Below are 6,197 nucleotides of genomic sequence, written 5' to 3' on the forward strand. Positions count from 1 at the left end.
TAAGTGTTGTGACTTAGATGCTAGTAGTACGTACAAAATGAATATTATGGGGCAAGAGTTGTAGGGAGGGGCAGTGAAGAAGGCTTCATGGAGGAGGTAGGCTCTGAAGAGTTATTCTCTGTAGGAATACATGCCTTTCTTTTAAGAGACAGCAGTAGAAGAGAGACAGTATTAATGCGCTAGAATTTTGTAGATTTTTATCCCTGTTTGCAAGCAGCCATTTTGCATGTCCGCATCCCATGAGGTAAAGATTCCCGAAGCAAAAGAGTCTATCATCGCTATTACTGGTCATGGAAATGGAAACAGGTCTTCCTGTCCGGGTTTTCTCATCACTTTAAACTCTACGAAATTATGTCTCTTTGTTGGCTTGTATGTTTTCTGTTGCGTGCAGACACATGCATACACACTCAGCATACATGCAGGGACACTGGTTTTTTTCCAGACAATGTCACAGGAATTGGGCAACGAAGAATAAGAAAATGTCGTAAGAGAGGTCACCAGAGGAACTTACCAAAATCTCTTAACAGCCTTGTTTTGTAAATGTCCTGATTTAAATTAATCCAAGACACTGGAAAGTGAGTTCCATTCTGAGCCTACAGAGAAAAATTAAATTCTGTTTTATGTAGTTTATGTTGTGTGTTTTATTTTGAAAATGATTGACTTATATTTAAGTGTCATAGCAAACACCCTCTTCCAACAACACAACAGAAGACTCTACACATAGACATCACCAGATGGCCAATACCAAAATCAGACTGATTATATTCTTTGCAGCCGAAGATGGAAGAGCTCTATACAGCCTGCAAAAACAAGACTGGGAGCTGACTGTGGCTCAGATCATGAACTCCTTATTGCCAAATTCAGACTGAAATTGAAGAAAGTAGGGAAAACCACTAGACCATTCAGGTATGACCTAAATCAGATCCCTTACTGTTATACAGTGGAAGTGAGAAATAGATTCAAGGGATTAGATCTGATAGAGTGCCTGAAGGACTATGGACGGAGGTTCATGACATTGTACGGGAGGCAGGGATCAAGACCATCCCCAAGAAAAAGAAATGCAAAAAGGCAAAATGGCTGTCTGATGAGGCCTTACAAATAACTGAGAAAAGAAGAGAAGCGAAAAGCAAAGGAGAAAAGGAAAGATATACCCATTTGAATGCAGTGTTCCAAAGAATAGCAAGGAGAGATAAGAAAGCCTTCTTCAGTGATCAATGCAAAGAAATAGAGGAAAACAATAGAATGGAAAAGACTAGAGATCTCTTCAAGAAAATTAGAAGTGATTTCATTTCAGCCATGAAATGGAAAGACACTTGCTCCTTGGAAGAAAAGATATGACCATCCTAGACAGCATATTAAAAAGCAGAGACATGCCAGTACAGTTCCCGTCTAGTCAAAGCTATGGTTTTTCCAGCAGTCATGTATTGATGCTCTTGAACTGTGGTGTTGGAGAGGACTCTTGAGAGTCTCTTGGACTGTTAGGAGATCAAACCAGTCACTCCTAAAGGAAATCAGTCCTGAATATTCATTGGAAGGACTGATGCTGAAGCTGAAACTCCAATACTTTGGCCACCTGATGCAAAGAGCTGACTCATCGGAAAAGACTGATGCTGGGCAAGATTGAAGGCAGGAGGAGAAGGGGACGACAGAGGATGAGATGGACATGAGTTTAAGCCAGCTTTGGGAGTTGGTGATGGACAGAGAAGCCTGGTGTGCTACAGTCCATGGGGTCGCAGAGAGTCAGACACGACTGAGTGACTGAACTGAACGGAATATTTAAGTGTGTTGCGGTAGAAGAGGAAGTTAAGTCACTAGCACTTGGCTTTGTAAGAGGACAGACCGTGTACAGAGCTCAGTGGAGATTTGCCCATTACCCTTACTGAGTTTGATTCACATCTTTGTGGGCTGTGGGCAGGGATAAGTCAAAGGTATTTGTCTTGCTTCCAGTAGGGAGTTAGATTGTTTTGGATTTCTGCAGCAACTAATAAAATTAGGTTGTTCTGTCTGTTTTGTGAGGGATTCCTGGCTCGTTAGAGAATGTGGAATTAATAGCTCTGCTTTACGACGGAAGTTCTGAGCGGTGGTGTCTGGTGGTATCGCAGCTCTCTTTCCACAGGTGCAGAGTTAGGTCCTTGATGGCACCTGCATTTTTTGAAATGCAACTATACTTCTGTATAGCAAGCATCTGTTGTTTTGTATGTCTGCCATAAAGATATTTGGGTAGGTGAAAAACTGCCCCAAGTTGTCTTGGAAGGGAAACAGGCTCTTCTTTTAGTGCCTCTGGGTTATGACTTGAAAGACAACGCTCGTGTTGCTCTACTCTTCAGCACAGCACCACATTCCCTATTGCTCCCCTGTAACGCCAGTGCCTTGGAGTCATTAACTGGCCATGCCTGTTTCTGGGCTTTCCACCCTGTGTCTGATTAGTGCGCAGTGTCACGTGCCCTTGACTATGAGGAGCTTGCAATTGGATTGAAGGACGAAGTTATGTTCAGAGGCAGAACAGAGAATATCATGATACTCTCTGTCCCAGATAATTTGTACAGACAGTCCTTCATGAGATTACTGTGAGCTGTAGTCCTCTGGGAGGTGAGATTTGGCCAGGTCCCCTCCTCTAATGGAAATCCTCCCTGTAGTCAGAACCTGAGACTTAGGCAGGACTGGCCTTCAGACTGCAGCACATGGGGTTCAGGGTGGCCCAGGAGACCACACCCTTTCAGAGGTCATGCTTAAACCAATGACCAGGTGGGCTGTTTGAGCAAGGCATGGATCCAAAAGGACTAGACTGGAGGGTCTGGATATTTTGTTTGTATCGGAGACACCCCCCATGTTTGGAAAATGTATGGGATGTTTGGTAAACATTGGTGGGATCTGATACTGTTCTAGGCGCAGGGGTTCTGGGATGCCTAATCAGACAAGATCCCTGGCCTCATGGAAATGGTAGTCTTATGAGCAGGCCTCGACTCCTCGGAGCATCCCTGCATTGTTGGAGATGTGCCATAGGTGCCTGTTACAGTGTATCCACGGGCTGCAGTGCTCCATGGGAAGGAGCCCACCCATTCAGGTACTTACAGAGGTGGTGTCAGGAGGAAACATGAGGTGGTAGGTTGGAGAAGGACCGCCTCAGGGACATTGGCGATAGAGCTGATTCTCGGAACAGGAGAGATGGTGGACTGCCTGGTTTGTGGGCAGACCGGGGCCTGATTGGGTGCTGGTAAAGGTGGGTTTTAACTAGCGGGTGGTCCATAACAGTATTTTGATTAGAGAGCTCCTGGTTCAATTACTTTAAAGATGAATATGTTGGTTCCTAGTGGTGGGTGTTAAAATACAACTCTGTCACACCACAGTAGCTTATAGGTGGAGTGATAATGAGTTTGTGTTACTCTGTTTTAGTTTTTTTTTAAAGTATGGTTTTGTGGAAGGTGGATAAGTAAAATAGGATGGTTAATTGCTAGAGCTGGCTGAGTTTATTACATGGTTCTCTCTACTTTTGGATGTATTCAAACATTTCCATAATGAAAAGGTAAAAATTATATAGCTGGCTGCACAACCTTATGCATGTACTCAATGCCACCAAACTGTATACTTGGAAATGGTTAGGATGGTGAGTTTGTGTTCTGTATGTTTAACCACATTACCTACAAAGGAGTAATAATAGATTGTGGCTAGCAGCCATAGGACCCACTGCTGAGACCTCTGAAGACACATTTTTATGGGGTGAAAGGTCAAGGGAAAAAATTCTGCGCTCCTTGTTCTTGTCCTGAGAGGGAAGTTCCCAGGTGAAATATTAGAACCACACGAGTTTCCTTGCTTCATGATTTTGTTAAGAGGAAGCTCAATCTTAGTGAAGTCTGAATAAACAGAATGTTTTCAAAGTGTTATAAATCCTTTTTTTCTGATGTTCACCAGCTACTTATATAATTACTGTAGCCTTGGTTTCTTCACCCCCAAAATAGGGATGATAACATTTGTTATCATTTATCAAAATAGGGATGATGCCGTTCACAATTGTTTTAAAGTTTGTTGTGAAGTTTGAATGAGATAATGAACATGAGGAAACCCAGCACCGTTCCCATCACCCCTCACTTCTGAATATCCTTGTTCAGAGCTAGAATGCAAAGTTAATAGCGTCTTTAATGGACAAATCTCAGTTGATCCATTAATGACTATTCCTGTGTAAACAAGCATATCCAGCTGTCATTTTTTTTAAATTAAAAAATCTGAGTAATCATTATGCTAGAGAATTTTTTAAAAAGGAAAAAGAGCTCATTTTTTCCCCCTTTAATACCATGATTTTGTTTTACTTTACGACTGTTTGTGTTTATAGAAATAATTTTCCTGGCTCATTTTTTAAAAAATGTAAATCTAAAAGTCAGCTGATTCAGTCCATGTATTAAGAGATACAGACTCTGACATTTTCCAATACTTTTCGCTGCCCAGGACATCAGCATGTACTCTCATGGTGTAACTGGGACCTCTGTCATTTACATAGGATGAGAGTGGAGCCAGAGCTAATTCCACCACCTCACCCCCCTCCCACCCCCCACCAGTCCTGAATCCTAGCTGACTGCTTTCTCTGTTGCCTCAGCAGAATCCAGATGGCTCAGTCGGTAAAGAATCCTCCTGCAATGCAGGAGACCCTGGTTCAATCCCTGGGCCAGGAATATCCCCTGGAGGAGAAAATGACAACCTACTCCAGTATTCTTGGCTGGGAAATCCCATGGGCTGTAGCTGTCCTTGAGGTCACAAAAAGTCGGGCAGGACTTAGCAGCTAAACCACCACCACTTCTGATACTTCTGCCGGTAGGAAGAGGACCAGTGTCATGCATAATTCTTCATGACTGCCCAGAACAATTTTAATTGCTTGTTACTGTGTCGAAATACTGTCCTCCTGACAGTTGGGATAATGTAAACAGAAAGCAAGAGGAGAGAGAAAATGGAGTACATTTGCAAGAAAATAAGAATGCCTTTGAAATACCTAAAAGGCTGACTTGATGTCATCAGGAAAGCATCTTGGTCTAGTGCACCGGCAGGTGTGATTTGCGGGGTGGGGGTAGTGCTTTCTGGGAGACAGGACCTGTTGAGAGAGAAGGAGAAGCACCCTGGCCCCTGCCTGGCCACGCCCCGCCCCCCCACCTGCCCCGCTCTCAGAGTGCCTTCCTCTGCTGGGCGAGTTCGGGACATGTGCGTCCTGTGTGACCGATGGGGTGCTTGTTCACACTTCTCTCTGCTCAGTCTCATCTCTGTGCCTTTGCTTATTCCCTGTTTCAAAAACTGCCCAAATTTCTGGTCCTCCACCAGGCCTCTACTGATGACACTTAATGAAAGAAACAAACAGGAAGTTGAAACTAGCAAAAGATGTACCAGTCAATCCAAGGAAGGGCCTTAACCTCCTTGGAAACCAGTGTCCAGGGAAAGTATCACACTTAACAGGAATCGTTCTCTCAGGCTCTTTTCTGCAGCGTTCATTCAATGCCAGGAGAGTGTACTACAGAATCTGGATGGGAAGTTTGACCCAAGAATTCAGCCAAGTGTTGTTATATAGAAGGACAGTGCTGTTGGGACTTCCCTAGTGGTCCAGTGGTTAGGACTCTGTGCTCCCAGTGCAGGGGGCCTGGCTTCAATCCCTGGTTGGGGGACTAAGTTCTTACATGCCGCAATAAGACCAGCACAGTCGAGTAAGTAAATAAAATTAAAAAAATTTTTTTTTTTAAAGAGAGTGGTGTTAGCAGTGTTCTTTTGTAAAAAGGGGGCAGGGAGGAGTGCGGAATAAAGCATGAACTCTGGGAAAAGCCCATGAGCTTTTCTTCAAATACCTACTTAGTGACAACATGCAGTGAGTCGGAATCAACCAAGTCCATTCATCGTCAGCAAATGTGTATCAACTGCCTCTTGTGTTCAAGTGGTGGTCTAGGCACAGGGAGTATAAATGTTTACTTTCTAGTGAATAATGGCAAAATCATTGCTCGTTTTGAACGTATAATCAAGGCCATATCATTGTCAAGACTAATTATATATCAGAAGGTAAATAACATATCCATGTTACAAAACATGGGAGTGTAAAAACATTCACAGAACAAATAGAATCAAATTTGGTAGGCATATTTTCTCATCTTATTTGGGAGCCAGAAATATGTCTAAACATCAAGAAATAGAGGTTTAAGTGTATGATGTAAAATTAGAAAACCCTCGAGGGC

The 6,197-nt window shown here is 43.2% G+C and overlaps 1 protein-coding gene across 3 annotated transcripts in view; it reads left to right on the forward strand.

Moving 5' to 3' along the window:
• MED27 (mediator complex subunit 27) overlaps nt 1-6,197 on the forward strand; it is a 216,108-nt gene that overhangs the window by 93,695 nt on the left and 116,216 nt on the right. The window lies entirely within an intron of this gene.

Source organism: Ovis aries, chromosome 3 (assembly GCF_016772045.2).
Source record: "Ovis aries strain OAR_USU_Benz2616 breed Rambouillet chromosome 3, ARS-UI_Ramb_v3.0, whole genome shotgun sequence".
NCBI lineage: Eukaryota > Metazoa > Chordata > Mammalia > Artiodactyla > Bovidae > Ovis > Ovis aries.